At 50.4% G+C, this 25926-nt stretch overlaps 1 pseudogene; it reads left to right on the forward strand.

The window, feature by feature from the left end:
• The first annotated feature begins 15958 nt into the window (after positions 1 to 15958).
• The window catches only part of LOC114763518 (protein enabled homolog), a 40957-nt pseudogene continuing 30989 nt past the window's right edge, over positions 15959 to 25926 (forward strand).

The following is a 25926-nucleotide window of genomic DNA, read 5'->3' on the forward strand; positions in this document are numbered from 1 at the left end:
CGCCGGACGAGTAGAATAATGGCCGCCGAGTGGGTTACTGCTGATTCGCGCTGTACGGGCGGAGGTGTTATATAATACGTAATCCGCGACGGATTCATTTTTTTATTTTTTTTTCCGCCGGGAGGGGGGAGATTTGTGCTTTACGGTATTTTGCTGCTGCCGCGTGGATGCCACGTCCCGGCTCGGTGATCCATTACCGTTTATTTTTGATCTCTCCCCGCCACCGGTGAACTGCGAGAGACGTGTTAATTTTGTGCGACTCTTCATCCCCTCCGGCTTCGGAACTTTTTTTTTTTTTTTTTTTTTTAGAATGCCGTTTACTGGAATGGACGCTCAATGTAATTAAAAAAAATATATATCTCTGGGAATAAAACCAACGGTAAAATGCAGTTTCCTGATGAGGCGTGGTGACGTTTACACGGTGTCTTGTTCCTGTTGCACCGGCTCCTAATATGGATTTGGCCGCGTTTCTGTAATTTTACAGTCGACGAATGTAAAAATGCTGTAAATTACAGCGCTTCTACTGGAAGGGTCAGGTCGTCAGTTAATACTTTTTGTCCGATTTGACTTGGTTTAGAAACGTTGAGGTTTTGTGCGTCTGATGAACCCAGATGAACCCAGCAGCAGCAGCAGCCATCTGTGGCTTGGTCCAGCCTCGGAGGTAGAAGAATGCCAGGCTGGACCCTGCTTGCGGATGTGGTGCCAGGTGCTCGGAGGAGGAACGTTGAGGTTGTAGGAGCAGAGAGCGGCACCTGTGGTGTCTGCTCTGTGTGGGCTGGTGAGAAGTTCTCGAGAGTGACTGACTGCTTGAGGAATGGAAATAGGTTGAAAACGTTCACATCTTCCAGGCAGTCTGGTGGAGTCTCATCTTTCGTTCCTGTAGATAAGGTTTTCCCACTGAGGTCCAGGACTGCTTTTCTTCTACTATTTCTGTTTTTAACAGATGTTGGACTGGATGAAGATTTTAAAAGTGTTCATGGTGGCCATGGAATTGAAATGGTGGAATTGACCATGCAGAAATGCTTTGCAGCGCTGAGGGAAACGTTCTTCTTTATCGCTTCTTTTTTAAATTTTTTTTTATTTGTTTAAAGACCTCCTACCAGCTCGGTTTCTCCAAGTCTGTCTCGTCCAGTTGAGTGGGACTCCTGGTGATGGATGAGTTATGCCCCCTTGTTCTGCTCCGAGACAGAGCCGGCGTGTCTCCGCGGCATCGATCAGCGTTACGGCTGGCAGCCTTCGTCGACCTTATCGGCCACGTAGGTCGGAAGGCATGTGAGGTCAGAGGGTCGAAGTGTGAATCCGTGACCTCATGTTTTTCATGTCAATTAATATGAAGCTACGTCACAGTGCAATTTCTCTTTATTACGTGACGAAACGCTGGAATATGGGACCTTAATTTTGTTTTACTGTTTGAATAATAAATCATTAAGTGTTAAGCTATTTAGTCTGTTCTTCATTTCTTTAGTAGTATTTTATTAATTTTATCGTATTTGTTCAGTGTGGTTAATTTTTATTGCGTTACTGGTGTCTATGCCCGTTTACCGATCGGCGGTCGGGACGAGTCAGGGAGGACAACCCCTTGTACTCCCTCCCCACTCGTCTCTCCTGTCTCCGTCCCCCATGTGCTTTTCATCAGCTGCTACGTCCCTCCCCCCAGCGTACGTCCCCCAGATTTATTGCAGTTCTTTTTCTGACACCAAGTAGAACCTTTTAAGGGGGGGGGGAATTGGGGAAGTGGTGGCCTAGCGGTTAAGGAAGCGGCCCCGTAATCAGAAGGTTGCCGGTTCGAATCCCGATCCGCCAAGGTGCCACTGAGCAAAGCACCGTCCCCACACACTGCTCCCCGGGCGCCTGTCATGGCCGCCCACTGCTCACTCAGGGTGATGGTTAAATACAGAGGACACGTTTCACTGTGTGCACCGTGACTTTCTGACTCAGAATGGCTGTGCTGGATGTACGGCGTTCTGTAAGCTCTTCTGGACGAGCTTCTTGTGAGTCCCCGAGGTCCAGATGTGCTCTGGCGTCTGCACATCCGGGATTAGGCAGCTGTGTGCGCGCCCGGCGGCATCTGGACGGCCGAGATTAGCGCTGCCCGCTCTCAGCCCGGGTACGGCTGGGATTACGGCCGCGTACTCAGGTGGGCTCATGCTGAGGATCAGAGCCCTGGCAGCCCGGGCCGGGTCAGACGTCGTAAGGAACGGGACGCCGGTGTGGTTGACACGTCTCCTCCGGCGCCTGTAGAACTGCAGAACGGGCTCCGCCGGTGAGAATAACCCACGTGAGCTTGTGTAAGACAATGGGAGGTGTGTGTGTGTGTGTGTGTGTGTGTGTGTGTGTGTGTTTAGGAGGAACGCCAGAAGGAGCACAGGGACGTGGCGAATTCACCCTTTTCTCGTCCTCCACCTCCCTCCTTTCCCTCCACTGTGAAGGACCATAGCCTTCGTAGCCGTAGCGGCGGTCCCGGTCTTCCGCCGCAAGGCGCCCTGGGGCTGTGTGTGGGTGTTGGGATGGAGATAATTACCCCGTCCATGCCCTCACGGTCACGCCGACAGCGAGTTCCCCGCTTCCCTTTACTCCAGCTTTGCATGCACGGTTCGGTTCCGTATACGTCCTTGCTGTGGGAAGTGTTGCCTTGGCAACGTGCTGATTTGGAGACGCAAAGATGGGTGCTTGTTTAAAGCCGCGGAGGAATGTGAAGTAAAGTGAGAGGGGACCCCGCCCACGCCTCGCCCCCACATCAAGAGCGACTCTCAACAAACATGTCCCCCTTTTGTCTGGCCAACAATGGCGGGGGACCCCGAAAGTGAATCTCTTGACAACAGTGCCCCCCCGGATCCTCCCTGAAAGAGAATGTTGCCTTTGTGGCCATTCCGGGCCAAGTGTTGGTGAAAAAGGGGCGGAGCTTTGTGGTTTTGTTGCTGTTGGACGCATTATGCTGCCGGAGACCTGAACGGCCGGTTTTACCGAATACCCCTCACAGCCTGTTCAGCTCCGAGTGAATTAGTCCTTGTGTTTAACCCTCTCTGAGTGTTCTGTGGGAGGAAAAAGTTACCGCGCTCTACACAGTCTTACAGAGTCCAGTCCCATTTCCAAAGTTCTATAATCTCTGAGGGTTAAGTGGGACTGTCCTTTTGTAGATGTGACCTTCATATCAGGCCTCGCTTCAACACAGAGACGACACTTCAGGGGACCCAGGACATCTAGTTTTTTAAGAACTGGTTACGGAGTTGCTACATCTCTAGAAATCATCTCCACGCTGCACATTTCTAATGAAAAGACGGCGGCCGGAGAACAATGGCGCGTTTAACTGGCCGCGGAGGAGAGCTAGACGCCAAACCAGGAGAGCGGGGAGTTAGCGCGCCAGTTCAGATAACGCTCCTGTGTGGACTTTTTTTTTTTTTTTTTTTTTTTTTTTTTTAAACTTTACTCTAAAGTGTCCTCATGTGGAGACGTGCGAGGTTTTTGTTTGCCAGGTGGCCGGGACGGTCCAGCAGCTGACCTAGGCTCCAGTCCCCATGCAGCTGTCACAGCCGCATGTGGCAGGGGGCTCGGTCCCTTCACCCCCGACAAATGTAATGTACTTTTCTGCTGACCAGCGTCTCCCACTCCCCCCAAACCAACATGGCGGCGGCCGTCTGTGTAGCGGTTGGTCGACTCGGCGCCTTCCTGTTGCTGGTGATTCTGTTTGGTTTGTTATACAGGGTGGACCGTTTACATGGATGCACCTTAATAAAATGGGAATGGTTGGTGACATTGAACACATTTTATAAGTGGTCAGAAACCTCTAAATAACTCATGAATAAAGTTACGTTAAAACCAAGCACAGCACTGTTTTTCTTGTGAAATTACCAATAAATTTGAAGTGTCACATGACCGTCTTCCTATTGAAAAAAACAAAAAGTTGGATCCAAGATGGCCGACTTCAAAATGGCCACTATGGTCACCACCCATCTTGAAAAGTTTGCCCCCTCACATATACTAATGTGCCACAAACAGGACGTTAATATCACCAACCATTCCCATTTTATTAAGGTGGATCCATGTAAATGGCCCACCCTGTAGAGATTTGCCCCTGGGGTCACTGGGCTACAAAAAAAAATAAAAAATCCTCCTCCAGATTTGGACTCTTATCTTAAAAATAAATAAATAAATATCCCCATATCTAGTGGTCAGAACTGAGCGTGCAACACTTCAATAAAATAATGTTTGCAATAAAAATATATGAAACTAAAGTGACTAAGACTGTGCGATGCGCGGGAGTACAATGTTGCTGGTCTAAAGTTTAACGTACGATGGCCGGTACTTACAACGGCATTCATCGTATGAATATATTAATTAAGCCTGATGTACTATGGAATAGAACATGTATAAACTGAACTTTCAATGTCTGGGTTACGATGATAATTTGCCTTGAATTTCATTGAAATTGGTGAAACGTTTACATTGCGAGAGGCAACAGCGTTTCAAATGTCTGCAGCGCATTTAAATTAAATTGCACAAAATCGCGCAAAGGAAGACGAGCTAGTTTATTTTTGGCGAGAATTTGGGAAAGGTTTGTGAACCAAGCGTAAAAAATGGAACTTCCCAGCGTGCCTGTATGACGTGGGACTGAAGAGCTCGACATTGTGACATTTTGTCTCCGTGACATTTTGCACCCCGTAAAACATTGGGAAGACACGTGCTTTGACGTGGTGTCAAACGTGTCCGTGTTGGACGATGTTCTAATCTCCAAGCTGGATTTAACTTGTGCTCGAAGTCGTGATTTGTCCAATAGGAATGCACCTAAATGTAAACCGTCTCGCTGAGAGGTCCGGGTTTTGGGGGTTTAGGGGAGGATTGGGGGTGGCCACCCCTGTCCTGAGGGGGGATGATCTTACAAGCGGCATTTTCAAACGAATTCGTAGATGGAAGTGACTCGTCGTAAAAAGTAAAGCCCGTGCAGGTCGCAAAGTTTCGATTTTAGTGGTTTTAAATTCACACCCTCACCATTTTGGGGGTGATAATAATTCATGCTAATGAGTGGGGGGGTGTTAACATCCACCAGTCAAACCAATTTTATTTTTCCCCTCTTCAGATTTATTCTGTGCATTATCCTGTGTGTGTGTGTGTGTGTGTGTCCAGGCTGCTGGCCATTTGGTAGCAGATGTCTGTTGGGTGGGGGTGGCTGGTGGACCCCTCGTTCAGCACAGGTCTGAGGAACACATTTTGTGGCCCAGCACAACTCCTCCATGGCTCTACTTTTCCCTCCTGCCCCTCCGTTAGTGACTCCCCTCGGTGGGGGTGGGTGCTTCTTTGGAACAGGTGGCCCAGTGTCGGCCCATCTGTCCCGGCAGTAACAGCTGTCCCCTGCCACAGTCCTCCGTCGGGAGTTACAACACAGCAGCTCTGTCTCCTTCTGCACGAGCTTCCATGTCCTCCTGGAACTGTGTGGAACGGGGAAACAGCCTGTATTTAATAGTTTATGCAGAGGCGTCCCCCCCCGGAGCAGCATAGCTGCTGTGCGGTAGTGCTGGGGTGCTAGTAGCTAGTAACACGCTCGCCCGAGCACCCGGGTTCGAACCCCACTTACTACCATCGTGTCCCCGAGCAGGACACTTAACCCTGAGTGTCTCCAGGGGGGGACTGTCCCTGTAAATACTGATTGTAGGGTGGTAGTAGCCTAGTGGGAAACACACTTGCCTATGAACCAGAAGACCCAGGTTCGAACCCCACTTACTAAGTACATTTTTACAGACGCCCTTATCTAGAGCGACTTGCAATCAGTAGTTGCAGGGACAGTCCCCCCCTGGAGACACTCAGGGTTAAGTGTCCTGCTCGGGGACACGATGGTAGTAAGTGGGGTTTGAACCTGGGTCTTCTGGTTCATAGACGAGTGTGTTGCCCGCTAGGCTACTACCACCCTACTTACTACCATCATGTCCCTGAGCAGGACACTTAACCCTGAGTGTCTCCAGGGGGGGACTGTCCCTGTAACTACTGACTGTAAGGCGCTCTGGATAAGGACATCTGGTAAATGCTGTAAATGTAAACGAGTCTGCAGCCGCTGGACAGTGTGGACAGCGTGGACAGCGTGGACAGTGATGCCACTCTTCTGGTTTTAAGGCCCTCGCTGCACTTTTGTCGTTATACGACGTTTCAAAACGAGTTCCGAATGGAAGGATGATTTAATTGTTGTTTTGGGTGCACGTGCATTAATGTTCCATTTTTAATACGTCAATCATCGTTTATCGCAATAATTCCTGTGCAAGTATTCGTCCAACGTATACGATACGTGAAAACGTTGCCTGCAGCGATCCGTTTGACTTCATGTGAACGCGCGGCCGCGCTGGCGCTTCGAATTTGAGCAGGAAGCAGTCGTCATTCAGTCCGCACTCAGCCCGAGGCCACAAACGGCAGAAAACCGTATTTGAAAACGAAGCGATGCGATTCCACGACTCATTTCTCATCGTGATCGAATCGCGAGACCAGTGAAGGCTCGCACCTCCAGCGCGAATCTGTCGACTTGCTGTGAAATTTTCATTTACGAGGGTTCCGTTAAACCACAAGTGTCCTCGCTGCTAAATTCAGCTGTTCTGTCTTACACACACACACACACACACACAGCGCGTCTTTCCTTCTGCTGTGGTGATGTTTGGAGACCTTCAGACCTTCACCTGTTGGGGTTAATGGACCTTTCATCCCGTCCCTGCTGAACAAAAGCCACGGTGGCTTATTTCTGGGACACTTTATTTATTTATTTATTTTTTTAAAAGTGTGTATTCTAAACACGCGTATCCAGGTCGGGGCGGGGCGGTTCATCTAACCTGCTTGTGTTTGACCTTTCATGAGGGAACCGGAGCCCCTGGAACGCTATTTCGCAAATCCCAAGTGTCTTCTGTCTTTGTATGTGTGTGTATGAGAGAGACGGGCTGAGGGGACGGGACTGAAGACGCAGCACTGCAGAGTCGGGCCGACTTGTGCTCCGCATACTAACTTCTCTCTTCTTTCATCTCAGACCCCCGCCCGTCTCTCTCTCTCTCTCTCTCTCTCTCTCTCTCTCTCTCTCTCTCTCTCTGGAATGTCTCCTGGAGACCCTCCTGTCCTGCGTTAACCGGGTTCAGGATCTCATTACTAATGGTTGCACGGGTCAACAGGATGAAAACCCCGTCTCAGGCCTGTCCCGTCAGAAGCGGAAAATACCGGCTATGAGTTTACCGCGAGAGTTAAACATCAGCTGTTGGTAGAAGAGAGACCACTGTTCCTCGTGTGAGAAGTTTGTTCTGGAAGAACACAAACACTTTGACGTCCTCATCTTAAAGATGTGCAAACGCTTGTTTACATAAAAAAAAAAAAAAAAGAATGTCCATGTGTCTAACAATGTCCAGGTTTGTCCAGCGAAAGACTTGAACGCAGCATTGCGTGTGTCCTAACGGCGTGTGTGAGGGGTCAACTTGGGGTCACGTCGCTTCTATCCCCGCTGGCCGCAGTTCGTGTTCAGTGCTGAACTCTGGGCTGAAAAGCCTGAGAATGTTGGCAGCGTTCTCATAAAATCTTCAAAAATGCAGAACTGTCCCGTAGCGACTTTATTTTGTTATTATTTGGTAGCGTAGTGGACAAGACAAAGTCCCAGGTTCAAACCCCACCTACTACAAGAACAACGTTTACTTCTTATTTAGTCCATAATCACACACGGTACGTCTCAATGGGCTTCGACTGACCCTACAGGTGACCCTTTACAAGGAAAAACTTCACTAAAAAGGTGGGAAGAGACGTTGGGAAGGAGTGATGCAGAGAGGGACGTCCTTCCAGGGTAGAGTGAGCCTGCAAGTGGTGTCAGTGATTTGTCCAAGAAGAGAAAAAGTCCTACAGTTGTAGAGGTGGAGAGGTCCACAGTGCAGCATAGAGCATCTGTCCATGTTTGGAGGTCCTGGACAGGGCAGAATAGGTTTTAGTCCAGTGTCATGGTCTAGATTACGTGTCCGTTATGGTGTTACTGGTCCATTTGAAGATCCCTGAAGCTGTAGTTGTATAGGTGGTGGTGGCAGTGGTGACCCTCTGGTTCGTTTCATGCTGAGTCCTCGTTTAGCAGTTGTCAGGAACCAGGATTTATCTGCTGGTCTCTTCGCTGGGGTCTGTTGGTGGTCTGAACGCTTGATTCAGTATCTCGGAGAGAACAGACAGAAGCAGGTCAGACGGTGGCATCGTACGACTGGTTATGGTGGTATATTTTGTGGCCCGGTACCCTAACCAGCCTAACTAGGGTGAATTTAACACTGTCTGTGCTTAACAGGGGTGATAACTGTGTGATAACATGGATTTTAACCCTGAGTGTCTCCAGGGGGGGACTGTCCCTACCACTACTGATCTGGTAAATGGTGCCTGGTAAATGCTGTAAGTTGGCCTCGCCTCCTTTAAATGCCCTGATCCCAGTGGACCGGAGCGCCTTATGAATTAATAGGAAGTCACATTTTGCGGCCAGCTCTCTAGCCTCCGTATACATGCAGCGGTTCAGGTTTCAGGGTCTCTGAGGCGGGTGGAAAGAACGCAGCCGAGCTTCGCCGGGCGCAGCGGGGTGGCGAGAAGCTGAGGTTTGTCCTCTGGGGCCTTCTTCACGTCTGAATGGAATGAAACGAAAGACAAGCCCACACCGTGGATGTGCTGCGGAGGTGTTGGCGCACCGGCTGAAAGAGCTGGAGCCGGCGTGGGACTCGTCGTAGGCTGGTTGCCACGTTCGGTACCACGGCGCTTGGGTTTCACCTCCATGTGGACCCCATTACGGAGCGGATGAGCGAAGCCGCCTTCCTCACCGGTTACGGGCAGAGAGAAGATCTGGCATGAAGGTGCGGAGGGTCCGGCTGCATGCCGGGGCTGTTATTAGGAGCTGAAAGGACAGGAGGAGCCGAGATGGACATCCATAGTCCGGGCAGAGGAAGTAGGATGTTCGAGAGCTGTCAGTCAAGCCTACAGGCTCCTCCCCTTTTTGAAACTTTGTGCAAGAAAGACGTAGTTAAAACTACTGAATTAAAGAAATAAATAATATCGTACGTTATTTAGATGTTCTGAGCGTGATTCCGTTTCTCTGCTCCGCCATGAGCTTGCAGGATATGGACGTTGGTCAATAGTTTCTTTCTATTAACAAAAGGTCAGGTGTCAATAACCCGGCCTTGTTCATAGATCAATAGTCTCCAAAGCAGCACAACCTTTACGTCGTTTTTAATGTTCCTGGAAGAGGCTCGGTGTGTGTTTTATATGAGTGATGCCGTGTTTTGTGTGTGTGTGTGTGTGTGTGTGTGTGTGTGTGTGTGTGTGTGTGTGTGTGTGTGGGGCTCTGGGCCGAGGGCTGGATTTCTGGTTCATGCTGTCATGTCTGAAAACAGACCAGTATCTCTGGGTGAACCGGTCCGCTGGTCTCCGGCTCCGCGGCGTGTCACGTTTCCGTCCTCCGCACTAGAAGAGTTGGGGTTTAAAAAAAAATTAAATTCCAGAATTCCAGCTAATCGTAGTCCACTTCAGCGTAGAAGTATTCTTCTCCTCCTCCTTTTTACCCTCGGTGCTATATTTAGTCTTTTAATCTGAACCATCTGTGCTGCTCCGTGGTTTGAACGGATGGATTTCGCCTCGTAACGTCTATTCGGCGATTGTTGTGAACGCCTCAGGATGTTACGGCCGAGAACTTTATTCTCCTTCCTTTTGTAAAGAGCGCCACGCCAAACCGCAGGGACCGAGACGCCGATGAACTACACTGATGGGACCAAGTGGGCCGATTAGCCGTTTTAAAAGGACTCTAATATTTGGTTAAAACCTCGGTTATGTTTAATATTGGCGATAGCTAGCCGAGGTCTAGATGCAGTGTAATACCGCGACTGTTCAAATTTACACTCATGACCGGGATATTTGTGGGCATGAAGTGTGAAAAAAGAAACACCGCAACACAGCACACGGTGAAACGTGTCTTCTGCATTTAACCGTTGCCCTTGCTGAGCAGTGGGCAGCCATGACAGGCACCCGGTGACCAGCGTGTGGGGACGGGACCTTCATCAAGGGCACCTCAGTGGGGCCGCTTCCTTAACCGCTAGGCCCCCGCTGCCCCAAATGTGACTTAATAATGGCGGAAATTCTAAAAACCCAAGTTTCACACGTATAGATGAAGTGACGACGCCAGGGGGGCGTCGTCACTAATACGGTAACTAATACGGCGCTACGTACCAGCAGCAACGTTTCCATGTTATAACCACTTCGAATTCGACTTGAATTCATCAGCTGAAACGCTGTGATGTGTATCGCAGTGTGGAGCTGCTTTCGTGTAATAACAGTTCGTCCAAAAGCGAGGATGGAGATGTTCTCCTTAAGGGCAGATTTGTCCATGAGGCTTGTCAGAATCGCTCACGTTCTTCTTCTGAGGCCCCGACCACAGGAGCTGTTTGACTTTGTGCCGGCAGACATGTTGTCGAGGGATCGCCGAGCCCCACCCGGCTCTTGTTCTCGATTCCAGTCTGACTGTAGACCAGCCGAGCTGCTCCTCCCAACGCATTTTCAGTTCCAGGCCTGTCGTAGCAACAAGATGGCCGCGCTGCCAGAACCTGCTGCGACTTATGGGAGTTGCGAGTTGTGGCTGCGACTGCTGTGACGCTCCACAATATTAAATCATTACATTTACGGCATTTACCAGACGCCCTTATCCAGAGCGCCTTTCAGTCAGTAGTGACGGGGACAGTCCCCCCTGGAGACACTCAGGGTTAAGTTTAGGGGCAGTGGTGGCCTAGCGGTTAAGGAAGCGGCCCCGTAATCAGAAGGTTGCTGGTTTGATTCCCGATCCGCCAAGGTACCACTGAGGTGCCACTGAGCAAAGCACCGTCCCCACACACTGCTCCCCGGCGCCCACTGCTCACTCAGGGTGGTGGTTAAATGCAGAGGACAAATTTCACCGTGTGCATCGTGTGCTGTGCTGCTGTGTATCACATGTGACAATCACTTAAAAAAAAAAAAAAAAAAAAAGTGTCCTGCCCAGGGACACTATGGTAGTAAGTGGGTTTGACCCTGGGTCTCCTGGTTCTGGTTCATACCCCGCTAGGCTCTACCACCTACTACTATGATCGGGTCTGTGATAGGAGAGCGAACACTGCAGGTCATCCCTCGTGTCCCGGAAATCTGGCGAATCCACCGGCCCTCGTCTCCACACCGGAACGAAGCCGGGAGAGTTACCGGCGGATCAGCGGTGGGCACGTAAATGCAGTGCGTTCCTTTCTCCCGGCGTTCTGTCGCATGTGTGACGAAAGCGAAAAGTTGAGTTGATAATCGCCTACGCTCCAAGTGGCTTCTTTAAGGCGGGGGCTGATGGGAGTTTAGGGAGACACCGCTATGTTGTGGGAGGGGTTATATGGCATTCACAAGTGAAAACGAGAAAAGTGTCTGTCCGGTTGTGCAATTTCCACAAACGAGGTGTTGCACGCCGGTAAAGAGAAGCCGCTCTAGTCACGGATGAAAGAAGTCTAGTCACAAAAAAGAAGTGATTCCGTGTGTAATGAAATGGTTCAGTGTAAGATGCCTGCAGCATGTACTTCGCAACCGGCAGGGCTAGCTATGTTTATTCCTGCTGTTTCCCTTTCCACCAATCCTAATTGTGTATGCATATTCCTTATTCTGGATATTTTTGTATGTAATAGTAGCTCGTGCAGCTCAATGCGTTACTACTCATGATACTGGACGTCTCCACTAGGGGGCAGACCACAGAAATCAAAACCACAATTGTAACGAAAGACTTCATTACGTATAAAGTGTAAGAGGAAGAGCTGGCTCTTTTACCTCTGTTACGATGGCAATAATGTAAATCAAGGCCGGCATGAGGCCTGTTGGCTCATATGTTGGCTCGCCCCCTAGTGTTCATGTTTATATTGCATCTTTCAGACAGGCATTACATTTACATTTACACCATTTACCAGACGCCCTTATCCAGAGCGACTTACAATCAGTAGTGACAGGGACAGTCCCCCCCCCTGGAGACACTCAGGGTTGAGTGTCCTGCTCAGGGACACAATGGTAGTTGGTGGGATTTGAACCTGGGTCTCCTGGTTCACAGGCGAGTGTGTTACCCACCAGGCTACCACCACCCAGGCTTGAGTTTAACACATCACACGGATGCAGGATGTTCATTGCTGCCATGATGGCAGCCACGGCCACGCCCGCATCATTAACAGCTAGTAATATCGCTTATTAGTCCACATGCTGCCCCGGTGAAGGCGGGGCCGCCGAGAGCCGGCCGATCTGAGCTCACGGCTCCGTTCGGTCAGCATGTTTATTCTGGGCCGAGGGCTACATTCTTTTGGGGGCCGCCGAGCCGGCCAAATTTAGCCCGCCAGGAGTGGTGCTGGTGGCAGGCGGCGGCGGAGGCGCGCAGTGCCGCCGGCAGCAGCTCAGCAGACGCCTCTCGGACGCGGCGGGACCGAGGGAAGCGGCCTCCTCCTCCTCCTCCTCCTGTCTTTATTTAAAGGGCTGGATTGAGTTCCCTCGGCCGGAGGTGCTGGAGCGACTGCTGAGATGACTCTTGACGTGTGAGTTAACCGGCGGGTTGAGTTGCGGCGCTCGTTTTAACCAAGAGTGGGGTGAAGTAGAGATTTTCTATGCCGTGAAACCAGTAGTTGGTCCCGTTTTTGTCCCCATTTGACCCACCGTCATGAGATGACTTAATTAAGCGTATGTACCGAGCAGCGTGTCTGCTAATGACGTTAATGAACTGCGGCTCGGGGCGGGTCTCCTAACTGGTCGCATGTCTGGCTGTAAGTGGTCCGGACGGAGCTGCTCGTCACCGTGACCCGGGCAGCCTGTTACGACTGATCCTGGGTCAGGCTTCATCTCCTGGTCCATAACAAACATTCTAGCGTCGCAGGACAGAACAGTGGGGAGAAAAAAAAAATAGTAAAAATCTGTATTTTTTTTTTTTTTTTTTTTTTTTTTTTTTATTATTATTTTTTTATTTGGATTTTAATTGAGAAATATGATCCAAGACAATAATACATGGAATAGTTTCCTCAGCGTTTGCTGGTGGGCTTTGTGGAAATCCTTTTGAAGCCCCTTTCTGGACGATCGTCGCTGGTCCTGGCTCGAGCGCTGTGGCGGCGTCCCCGGCGGGACTTCCTCCGAAGCCGGCGAGGCCGTCCGCGTGCCGGAGCTCCATGCCATATGTTTGTTGGCGGAGCAGATGGAGCTGGGACGTTGGGGACGTTGGGGCCGTTTTGTCCGGGGCTTGTGTATAAATTAGCGCCGGGCAGAGATTCCGGTCCGGGCTCGGCGGCTGCGCCACGCTTCTAGGTCCTCTTGACACGGCCTGTTCCACGTTTGTTGGGTGTAATAAAAACAATTACGTCTCCATCGCGCTAAAATATGTTCGTTCCGTCTTCCTCTTGCCTCTAGCACTTGAAGGGTTTGCTTCGTTCTCTACACGTTCCGTGTGTTCCAAGTTTGAATCGCTCTTGTGTCCAGAAATGTGCTCAATGCCAAAGATCTGTTCTGAATTAGCACCATTGCACTAATCCTCTGACAATAACAGGGTATTCTGTAGGTTTCCAGACTGCGGTGTCTTTACAAATTTACTACAATGTCATTGGCCCTTTGGAAAAGGTCATGGGTCACTTATCCTTCAGTAGGACGTTTATTTATGTATTTGTCCTCACAGTGCGACTGTTCTGTGGCGTTTTCAAGGCGCTGTACTCCATGTGAAGGTCTGTGGATTCGCCAGCGACGCCCCTGATGGCGGATTTCTTCTGTCTGTGATGGAACGTTCCGGAAGACGTTCTTCACGCACGTTCTGCCCGGTATTGTGATGTGACTGGCCTGGTCAGCTGTATATAGTAAGGTGGACTGCTGTGTTTGTGGTGAATTTGGTCTTGGTCCTCATCTGGCTTTGAAGTCGGTGGATCGGTGGATTGGATGGGAGTCGCTTAATTGAACCCAGAAGAGTGGAAAATTTGGCCCTTGAATTGCTGGAAATGTTTTTTTTTTTAATTTTATTTAATTTAAAAAAAAAAATTCATTTTACTCCTATTCTGGGTTCTTTGTCGCTCTGATTTACTTTTTCGTGATGTTTTGGCAGCCATATTAGTTTTAGTGTCCTATTGTATCACAAGTGCTACCTTGACATGAATACTCAGTTGGTTCCAATGCAAAGATTATATCATATTTCATTTTTCTCCCTCCATTATAATTGTGCAGTTGCTGCCTAAATGAGCAGATTTTTGTGTGTTGTTTGAGCGCAGCAGAACTTGGCTTTTTAAAACCAGTTTTATTAAAAGCATACGAGTAAAAAGTCCAGCTTTGAGATCGGGTGACCTCAGCTTTGAGATCGGGTGACCTCAGCTCGACACGTAAACACGTTCGTGTTCTTGTGTGTGTTTTAAACCGTTCTCTTGTTCAATGCCAGTTCAATGGATCGTGCTTTTGGAGGGAGCAGGAGGGGTGCCGGGGTCATAGGTCAGAGAGCAAGGTCGGGGCCACCACCACCGCTTTCTTTACATTTGTGTCATTTTACACGTCCCGCGGTTAAAGTGGACGGCCGCGGGGGGTGGAATATGATCGTTGCTTCCAAATGGCCTTTTGTGTACGAGTGTAGAAATAAGAACCTGGAACGTTTCCCGGCGACGTCCGCTGCCGCTTTCACGGCCCTGTACAAACCGAGATGATGGGAGTCGCGGTGATCGATGGAGATCTTGTAATTAAAAATAAATCTCAAGCAAAGGAATGATATTTTACTTTTGGATGCTATAATCCTCTAATTTTGGGGCGTAGAACGGAATTCGCCGTGTTTTTTTTCCGCGTGTGGTAAAAATAACTTTGAACTCCGGAGCCAGAGACCCCTCTCTTTGTCACCCTCACTTTAGTGGCAGTGGCCCTAACGTCACAGTGTTGGGGGCCACCGGTCCCGGCGCGTGCCATTTGGAGACTGGCTCCCACGCGCCAGTCGGTACCGACCCAGCCGGTCTGAGGTGTGGGTGCCAGGCCTGAACTGCAGTGTGTGTGTGTGTGCGTGTGCGCGCCCTTTTAGAGAAATCTGGTGACTGCGTCTGTTTTTGTTTCTTCTGGAAGTGACAGTGACCACCTACGTTAAAATGATTTGGTTAATTCCGGCAGTGGTTTATTTAACCCCGTCTTATCCAGATCAGAAGACACGTTCCATAAGAAAGAGGGATCCGTGGAAAGTGTGAACGTGGGTTATGATCTGCTGGAAAATGCTGTGGTGGGACAACAGACAACAGGGGCGGTGGTGGCCTAGCGGTTAAGGAAGCGGCCCCGTAATCAGAAGGTGGCCGGTTGGAATCCCGATCCACCAAGGTGCCACCGAGCAAAGCACCGTCCCCACACACTGCTCCCCAAGGGTGATGGTTAAATACAGAGGACAAATTTCACTGTGTCACCGTGTGCTGCACTGCTGTGTATCACAAGTGACAACCCACTACATGGGTTCAGGGTTTGGTTACGGGTTTGTTCCGTTTCAGGTGACGTTCTGGTTGAATTTTCACCGTGACTGTATATTTTCGGCGTACCGATCACTCTTCCCTAACGCTGGTGGAGCGCGCTGCTCTTACGACAGCGACGGACCCGGCAGGTCAGGCCGCCACGTCTTTCTGCCATTTCGCCGAATCGGCGTTCCGTGGCTCGGGAGAAGGGGGGCGCGGTAATAACACCGTGCAGTGATTTCATCTTCGCCGAACGTGATCTTCCTCCCAACAACTGGCAGCGCTCGAACGCCTGTTGCCAGGTTACCCTCCGCTAGTGCGAGGCAGGGGAGGTGTGTGTGTGTGTGTGTGTGTGTGTTGCATGGTGAAGCCACCATTGATCCGCGGCCGCTCGTTTTAAATAATGAAGCGTTCCCGGAGAGCCGAGGCGGAATGAGTCGTCCGGCACCGTGATTCCCCCCCCCCCGTCCGTTTTTTTGGCGAGGCGGACCGCGTCCTCGGCGGAAGCAGCCAGCGTTGTGGAGGTGGAGGAGGGGACGGCGGTGGGGAGGACTAATCCGGAGCCATGCAGCTGCACTCCGGCACGCGCTGCGCGGTGCCGGCCTTCATCCTGAGCGAAAGATGCTCCCTGTCTTCAAAGATGGAAGCGCACCGGTACGTAGACGCGGCGGCGGGTAGTGATGCTGCGTGGCGGCGGTGCGAGGGAGGGGCCGCCCGTCAAAGCAACTGTTGCGGCACGGCCGAGGCTCGGCACTGCCGGGACCGGAGCGGCGAGGTTGCGTAACGCGGCTGCTGGGAAACTGCAGCTGGCAACCGCTGCAGGGGACGGTGTCTGTGGAGAGAAGTGTCCCCCGTCTCCACCCTGCCGGAGTCGTGTCCCCCGGTTTTCCCGCCATCCCGTGTTGCTAGGCTGACATGAACGAGTGTGTGTGTGTGTGTGTGTGTGTGTGTGTGTGTGTGGAGGAAGAGTCCGTTCTTCTTGGAGGTAAAACGGAAGTTCTTTGGAATACTAACGTCTGGTGAGAAGGTCTTTTGTTCAGCCTTCTCTCACACTCATGTGCCCACGGCAAAACATGTCCTCCACCAACCAGTCCAGCCGGTCGTCTTTGTTTACGTTGGCGAGATCTTCGTGGTTCTCCTCTGACGACGTGGGATCTTCTGTGCCCTTCACCTTCTCCAAGGTTGCTTGGCCCGGGCTTTCTGGGGCCGAATGAGGGAACGCGCATTGCGTTCTCGTTCCTTCTCTCGGCGTTCCGTGTGGAATTGGCGGTGTAGACTTTCGGAATGCTGGTTGGCGGGCCGGCGATGGGGGGGGGGGGGGGGGAAAGGAGCGCGCTGACGTTCCGGAACAATGTTTGCTCTGTAAACAGACTCCGCGAAGGCTGTTTCTCCAAATGTCGCCCGGCGCCTCGCGATTTAACTGCCGCTCTTAACACCGGGGGCCCGGAATGTGGGGCCGGGGGCCGTGACCCTGTCAGAACTTCCCTGGAGCACAAGCACGTCGAGCCCATGTCACTCAAAGCTGGCCACCAAATTCAGCGTGTGTGTGAGAGTTGTGGTCGTCTCGGTGTGAGAACCACCAAGTCCATCTCCCAGCTGACTGTGAATGAACGTGAGGTCGGTCAATTTCAGATCGCCTCGTCTTCCAGACCAACTCGTTCGGACCTCTGGACAAGGAGGTCTTTTGTGCGGAGAGAAGATCTGTGGGAAAGTTCATGTTGCTTTGAACAGCTTCACTGTTGGCAGTTATTACTGCAGACTAGCGGGGCGGCGGTGGCCTAGCAGGAAGTGGCCCCGAAATCAGAAGGTTGCCGGTTCCAGTCCCGGTCCGCCAAGGTGCCACTGAGGTCCCCTTGATGAAGGTCCCGGCCGCAGACACTGCTCCCCGGGCGCCTGTCATGGTGCCCACTGCTCACCAAGGGTGACGGTTAAATGCAGAGGACACGTTTCACCGTGTCACCGTGTGCTGTGCTGCGGTGTCTCACAGTGACAATCACGTCACTTTAAAGGTCCCGCTAATTGCAGCCAGGAAGAAGTGAAGTACCTCTGGATCCACCTCAGGCTTTACATGAACCTCCCGGCTCCCGTCAGTGGGGGGCGTATTTCTGGAGCTGCGGAAGATGTGGTGCATGGGGCCGTATTCACTGATGTCACATCCACCCATTGGAACGCTTCACACGTTGGTCACTCCGTATGTCTGTGCATGTAGTGGGCGTGGTCCCACATTTGCAACGCCCACTGACGTGTTGACGCTCAGGGATTCAGTGGTGGCCTAGCGGTTAAGGAAGCGGCCCCATAATCAGGAGGTTGCCGGTTCGAATCCCGATCTGCCAAGGTGCCACTCAGGTGCCACTGAGCAAAGCACCGTCCCCACACACTGCTCCCTGGGCGCCTGTCATGGTGCCCACTGCTCACTCAGGGTGATGGTTAAATGCAGAGGACAAATTTCACTGTGTGCACCATGTGCTGTGCTGCTGTGTATCACATGTGACAATCACTTCACTTAAAAAAAGGTCCAGAATGAAGAAGTGAGGGCGTGTGAGGGCTGTCAATCATGCCTACAGGCTCCTCCCATTCTCAATCTTCCCTTATAAAAACATCGTTCGAGTTCGTCTTCCTTTTCCCCGTCTGTCGACAGCAGAGCGAAGAGTCCGCGCCACGCCGAGAGGGTCTCTCGAGGGTCACGTCCTCCTCTGATCATCAAGCAGGACTCGTGGGGTTTTTTATTATCGTTAATCTGATAAAAGCCCCGGGGCTTCCATGTTTTTAATTGCGCCGCTTTCTCCATCATATTAAATTGCGGCTCTCGTCGTGATTAGAAAAGCTATTAGTTTTAGGTCCAAGTGTGTTTGTCCCCTTCTGTCCTCGCCTCTTTGTCGTCCCGCGAAGCGGGGCATGAATGAACGGCGGGCGGAGCGCCTCTTTACGTATCTTCGCGGAGGTGGCGCGGCGAGGGACCGCGGAGTAGCTCCTGCGCTCTGTGGAGGGCGGCGGGATGGATGGTAGTGACACGCACCAAAACCTGCCCACGCTACCCAGCGTTGCTACGGCGACGGCTGTAATTCCTCAGCCTATAAAAAGAACGGGCCGACGAGGACCTGGGACTGGAAAACTGGAGCAGTTCTTGTAACAAGGCTGGTAGTTGCCCAGGACCCGGGTTCGAACCCCGCTTACTACCGTCGTGTCCCTGAGCAGGACTGTCCCTGTAACTACTGACTGTATGGCATCTGGGCAGAAGACCAACATCTGCAAAGTCCTTTTAATTGGAGGCGGGGTTTGCACGCCATGAAAACCAAGTGATTGTCTTGTAGTCGAAACGTCGCGTGAATTCGGGACTGCTCGTAACGCGGTGCTGCCGTGAGCTCTGCCATTGTCGCCCTTCTCGTAGTCTCAGCGCTGTTCGTCCAACGGGGCTTTTAAATAGCCCAGGTGGGCTTCCTCGTGCCTCACCCGCTTCTATGGCAGGAACGAGGATGCCAGAGAACTCGCTCAGCGGCCTGGAGACCTCGGGGGGCTTGCGGGGAACCTCCTCCTGCCTTCTGCCCGACTTTTACTTACAGCTCATGCCCCAGAGACCTGATGTGTAGCTCCTTGTCCTTCAGATCCAAGGCCAAGCGCGTTAATCACCATCACCGAGGGTGTGTAATTAATGACGTGTGGAGCTGTGGGTCTCCTCTGATCTTGCTGTTACTGAACGATGGTGCCTAAAGGAGAGCCTGTGGGTTTTGTCTTGGTCCAGCATGGGTCCGCATAAGTCCTACATTTGCTGGAATGCGTCTACCTGCTATGAGGGGTTCAGGGGCAACTTTGCATGCCATCTCATGTCCTGGCTCCGATGCAGCAGCTAACTGAGCTACATGGTTTAGAACCCACCATCTAATGCTCTCCAGATGTTTGGTGAACATGTCACTTTGGTGACTCGAGTGCTGACTACCCAAATCAGGCTTTCATTACCGAGCAAGCGTTCAGCCTTTGTGGTGGTGAAGCTGATTTTCTGTTCTTACATGACACGAAGAACCTTCTTCTGCACCCTGTTACTCCCTCAAGGTCCAAAGGGATTTCCTTTCCTTCTCCACAAGATGTTTCGGCCGTCTGATTCGTGTCTGTACCCTAGTGTTGAACCTCTGTGTGGTGCTGATGTGAGCACCTCCCTGATTCGTCCAGATATTTTGTGACTAACTGTGTTCATTTTCTGTGTGGAACACTCAGAGTTTGGATCTTCTTATGGTTTATTTGTTCTTTTTTAGTCCAATGTTGCTAAAGATCAAAGCGTGTTTTGGCCAAGGTCTGCAATGCCTCCTGAGTCTCCTCACACATGATAATCTGCCAAAAAATCCTGCTCAGCAGCCCTGTAACCACCACATGCAAAAATAATTAGAGGCTCTGGGTTTTTCTTGTCCTTTCTGGAAAATGAGAAGCCACAGGATCTCCAAGCGGTCGGCGTTGTGGAGTGTTTCGAGTGAGGGAAACGTAATCAGCTGGAAGGGCATTTGCCTCAGCACTTTTCTTGGTTCTCTGCATACCGTGGTGGGAGATTAATTTGGTTCTCGCTGTCTAAAGGTCTAAATGGGAATTCAATTGCAAACACGATTCAAATGGCCACTTTAGTAAAGAACGTTGTGGTGCATTGAAATGGTGGTTCTCGTAGAAGAACTCAATGAAACTATATTCAATTTTTTATTTATTTATATTTTTACTTTTACCGTGAGGTAAGATCTACGTTAAAGGTTCCCTGACATGAAAATGTGACTCTGTGAGATTATTTCACATTAGTACGAGTTCCCCGAGCCCGTCTATGGTCCTGCAGTGGCTAGAAGTGGTGATGGGTGTAAAGGTGGCAGCTCAGGCGGTCGGATCTGGAATTTGTCCCCTTATGACATCATAAGGGGGAAAGAGGGGCAGTCATATCTTCCAAACGTGCGAAGCATTGCAGGTACTCGCTGATTGGTGATGTAAAAATGAGCACAAATGTATTTTAGTTCAGTCATGCGAGACTCTGAAGAACCAGCGGGTTCATTTTATTTTTTTTGGAAAAACATCAACACGACTGTGTTGATGCCGCTCAGCTTCTACAGGCCGCCCTCCTCCTCATTAGCATTTAAAGCTACAGACGGTGAAACGGCGCGTCCTGGGAAATCTCACTGTGGGACTGGACCAAAGTGGCTGGAATTCTGCACCAAGAGACGTCAGATACAGAATTCGGGGACCAACATAAAAGCCTAAAAAACTTCATAACAGGGGACCTTTATATATCTGGTAATGGATCGACCTTTTGATCAAGGTAACCCGCGACGTTCTTTCCGACGACGCCTCCAGGGTTCAACTGGCTTAAGGTCAAATGTCAAGGCTGCTAACCGATTAGACCTAGTCTACCTTCACCAATTTAAACCGAATGGCTTTCCTAAACGCTTAAGTGAGACGTATTTAGACTCGTAGTGAGCAGTGCAGAATCCACGCTGGTCTGTTACACGTTTTACTTCATTAACTGCGATTTGAATGAAAAGACGAAGTGCCACAGATGGCTGGTCCCGCCCGCCATCCGTCTCCGGCGTGGCGTTGCGCTGCTGAACGAAACGCCGCCTCGCGCTCGCATCAATGCCACAGATGCTGCGTGTGGGAGAACTGGGTTCAGCGGTTTTTGTTTTCCGGTGCGGAGCAGCGGTCCTGGCGGTGAAATCCGCTCCGTCCTCCGTTCAGATCCTGCGGGAGCCGAGTTGTGTAAGCGATCTCCTTGGCTTCTCCTCCCGCTCTCTCCCCCCCCAGAGCGCTCCTCCGGCGTCTGACGTCAGCGCCGCTTCGGCTTTGAAGCTGTATTTTGGTATTGAGACATTAACTTTAATGAAGGGATAAAATGCCTCCCCCATTCCTCCCATTCTTCAGCATCTCAGCAGATTCCTGCTGCGTGAGGGTCTGTGTGAGAGAGAGAGAGAGAGCGAGAGGACTCGTATTAATTATTTCTGACTGGAAGTGTTCTCCTGGGCCCTGCTTTTCAGACCCGAGGATTTCGCTTCATGGTCACATGGTCACACGGTGCTCTCATCCAAACAGAACGCTGGCTGAAAAGGACTAATTGTAAATTTTACCAGCCTGCAGATTTCTTTCTCCACACGTTTCCGAGAGAAACGTTCTGACATTCAGGTCAATCTGGGATTTTCACAGCTGGTTGCGCGATGTGTTGCACGTGCGTGTCGAATTCTTGGTCATCCCAGTGTCCGGTCTGTCCTCGGAATCACCGCGGTGACATCATCAGCAGTCTGATTGGCCATACTGGGTTATCTGTTCAGCAAGGGGTGAGAGTGCTGCCGGCTCCATTATGCTTCTTGCAATGGACTGTTTCACCAAATGCCTCTCGCGGTTTTGAACTGATGGTTTGTTGGTTTACGTTCCCTCCAGGCGCCAAAACCGAAACAGACCCCTGTGTTTTATTTGGACCACGAGACATTGTTTTCATGAAACTGGCCTGGTCTGACATGCCATCTCTGAACTTCTGGCGAAGGTCTCTCTCTCTCCCGCTTCAACTACACGTTCCTCGACCTCTCACTTTTGGCCTCCTAAAGATGTGAGATGCTTGTCATCGTCAGACCCTCTGCACCATGACGGTCCGGTACTTAGTGCTGCTGCTTGTTTTATCTCTGAATGTCGGGACGTTTGCACCTAGCGTCACTGTGAGATTATTTCACATTAATACGAGTTCCCCGAGCCCGTTTATGGTCCTGCAGTGGCTAGAAGTGGTGATGGGTGTAAAGATGGCAGCTCAGGCGGTCTGATCTGGAATTTGTCCCCTTATGACGTCATAAGGGGGAAAGGTTACCTCCCGTTCCTCGTGTTTTTTTTTTCCGCCCAGAGAGTTTCCCGCCCCTAAAATGTTATCTCCACCGACCATCATGGCTCCCCCCCCCCCGCGAGACTCTGAAGATCCATTTAATTTTTTCTGGAAAAAAAACACCAACATGACTTTGTCTGTACCAAACATTGTGGTTGGTGGACGGTGGCTCCCGCCTGCCAGGTTATGTAGATTGTGGGATAAAAGCAGCCTGTTTTTACTCAGGCGATGGGGGGAGGGCTACTTTTGACACGTACAGCGATTTCCTTTCCTCTGTCGGAAAGCGGCAGCAGTGTGTGCCTAAAATAGCCCCCTTCAGACGGAGAAGGGGAGAAGTTCTCTCCGTGGTCCTCAGAAGCGGCTGTTGCCGTTCTTTCTCGTCTCGTGTCATGGTCTCCAGCTCTCGAACCCTCTGCTTTCCGTCATTAGTAAAGCAGTCTGCGAGCGGCCTGTCTGAGGCTTTCAGCTTGGCGATACGACAAGCGAAAAATAGTCATATAAACTGACTACAGGGTGGGTCATTTATATGGATACACCTTAATAAAATGGGAATGGTTGGTGATATTAATGTCCTGTTTGTGAGGGGGCAAACTTTTCAAGATGGGTGGTGACCATAGTGGCCATTTTGAAGTCGGCCATCTTTGGTCCAACTTTTCCTATTGAAAAAAAAAAAAAAAAAAAAAAAAAAAAAGAGGGTCATGTCACACATCAATTTTTTTTGGTAATTTCACAAGAAAAACAATGGTGTGGTTTGAATGTAACTTTATTCTTTCATGAGGTATTACTTATAAAATGTGTTCAATGTCACCAACCATTCTCATTTTAATGGGTATCCATATAAATGGTCCACCCTGTATATCCCACCTAGCGCCATTATTATTAGTATTTGCTGCATCTGTATTTGTACATTATGACTAACGTTACTTCAACGTCCTGCGCTAATCTCCCCCGGATTGCGGAGAACGTTTGGAAACATCCAGGCAATGATAATGTATTAGAAAATTCTAAAATCGTATTTTTATTTTCGGTTGTCATTATTAGCGCGGTCTGTTTCATGGCCTCCAACCATCGTGGGGTAAAATTTACAGCATGGAATGGTGTAGCGAGTAGTTGCCGCTTATGGGATGTTGTTTGGTGGGTCCTTTTTATAGAAATGGTGGAGAGTCGGAGACGTTCCATTCCACGCCGTCTCCAGTGCCCCGGCGTTCCCTTCCATTTACTGGCGGTCTAAAAAAGGATGCAACTTCCTCTTCCATTTTAGTCCCAGCTCCCTGACCCCCCCCAGTCCCGTCCATGGACTTCCAGACGGTGGTGGTCTGTGTGGATGTTCGGGGTTCCTTCTCGTTAATTAAACCGCAGGATTGTTTTCACCGGCCGGTCCTGTTAAATCAGCCTGGATGTGGTGAGGATGATCTGCCTGTAGCCCCAGAACCTGACAACGATTCTTCTGGGAAGGTTTAATAGGGGCAGTGGTGGCCTAGCTGTGCGCCATCCCACAGGGTGGTAGTGGCCTAGTGTGTAACACTCGCCCATGAACCAGAAGACCCAGGTTCAAACCCCAATTACTACCATTGTGTCCCTGAGCAAGACACTTAACCCTGAGTGTCTCCAGAGGGGGGACTGTCCCTGGATATGGGTGTCTGGTAAATGCTTTAAATGTAAATAATGATACGAATCCTCAACATTGTGACATCATGAAGGTGGGAGGGGCCTAGTGGGTAACACGCTCTCCTATGAACCAGGAGACCCAGGTTCAAATCCCACTTACTGTCATCGTATCCCTGAGCAAGACACTTAACCCTGAGTCTCTCCGGGGGGGGGGAGGTCCCTGTCACTACTGACTGTAAGTCGCTCTGGATAAGGACGTCGGGTAAATGCTGTAAATGTCCCCACACGCTGCTCCCTGGGTGTCATGGCTGCCCACAGCTCTCCAAGGGTGATGGTTAAATACAGAGGATGATCTCAGCATCTGGGGCTAGAACACATTTCACCGTGTGCTGTGCTTCACAATGACTATCACTTCACTTTCACCGTCACTTCGAATTAAAAGTACGTACGTTTTTGATCTTGTTGCTGAGAGAGGAGTGTGCTGGTGATTCGCGGCTTAAAGTGGAAATTTGCGGTCTGAATACCGAATGGGTCAATCTGAAGTCCGGGCCATAAATGTTTGAGTGCTGCATCGGAGAAATGTGTTTTTCTTTTTAATACATTTCCCCCCTCCCCTGGCTGTCAGCGGGAGTTTAACGGCAAGGACGAGACTCGGGACGGGGAGTCTCTCCTGTCCACGTCCTAGTGGGAGGCTGCGGGACTCTAAATAATTCACCTCCGCTCAGGTCGGGCTCTTCGCTGGTCGGCGGCCGCAACGTGAGCTGCTCCGAACGCGCCGGGCGAACAAAGGGGGTCCTGTTGATCCGAGCAACTGGACGCGGCAACTGCGGCCCGCCGTGCATCATGGGACCTTCGATCTGTCCTCTTACATAATTCACTTAATGCACCAGTAACCGTTCATCCAAAGATTTTAGTAAAAAAGGTCTCCTCCTCATTATTTAATCCTGAAAGGTAGATTAAATAATATGTTAATTATATGTTAATTATGACTATTTTTGGGAAGTTTCCCTTTTTCACGTGGCCCTAGCGTCCTCCTCTCCTCCTCACTCACGTTTTTTTTTTTTTCTGCTTCATCTCCGCAGCGAGCAGAGTATCTGTCAGGCACGTGCCGCCGTCATGGTGTACGACGACGCCAACAAGAAGTGGGTTCCGGCCGGAGGCTCCACGGGCTTCAGCAGGGTCCACATCTACCACCACACGGGCAACAACGCCTTCCGGGTGGTGGGACGCAAAATCCAAGACCACCAGGTGAGTGTCCACCCCCACCCACGCCTTTCTGACACCCAGAAGATTCATTTTAATGATTGTGTATAAATGTATAAAAAAGGGAGGAGCCTGTATGCATATTTATAGTTTTTGTGTCTCCACATCTCATAAAAGTGGAAAATTGGAATCGAACCAGCTTTGTTATTTGAGGCCAGATGGGCTTTTAGGGACCAGCAGCGGTTGAAATGTGTGAAATTATTACATCTCATCTGTGTTCATCTTTTCAAGGCGAAGGAACACCATCTCGTTTTTGCGCTTGGTTCCGTTCAGCTGCGCCTCTCTGTGACACTTCTGGAGCCGCGCGGAACATGTTCTCTTCTCTTTATTGTCGCGGACCAACTCTGCCGGGCCCATTGTTTTATGCACCCAGGATATTACGGTTATTCGATCGTAATTTGGTCCACGGACACGGTATCTTCCTTTAGCACGGCAGCGGATGTTTTTTTCTCTTTAAGCAGATAAGGTAAAAGCTACCTTTTATAAAAATGTTAAAAAAAATGACAAAATTGCCTAAATTGCATCATGACTGTACGTGGCCATTTGTGACCCTGTCCTCCGTACAGGCTGATTTAGATGTGACCTGTATGCTCTGCCAGGCGGGCTTGGCTTGCACTGTAAATTCGGCTTTGTCCCCAAAGCGAACCCTCGCCACAGGGCCGACGCTCAGCAGACACAGAAGTGTGTTTGTGTGTGTGTGTGTGTGTGTGTGTGTGTGTGTGTGTGTGTGTGTGTGTGTGTGTGTGTGTGTGTGTGTGTGTATATATATATATACACACACACACACACACACACACACACATATAT

Source organism: Denticeps clupeoides, chromosome 14, assembly GCF_900700375.1.
Source record: "Denticeps clupeoides chromosome 14, fDenClu1.1, whole genome shotgun sequence".
Taxonomy (NCBI): domain Eukaryota; kingdom Metazoa; phylum Chordata; class Actinopteri; order Clupeiformes; family Denticipitidae; genus Denticeps; species Denticeps clupeoides.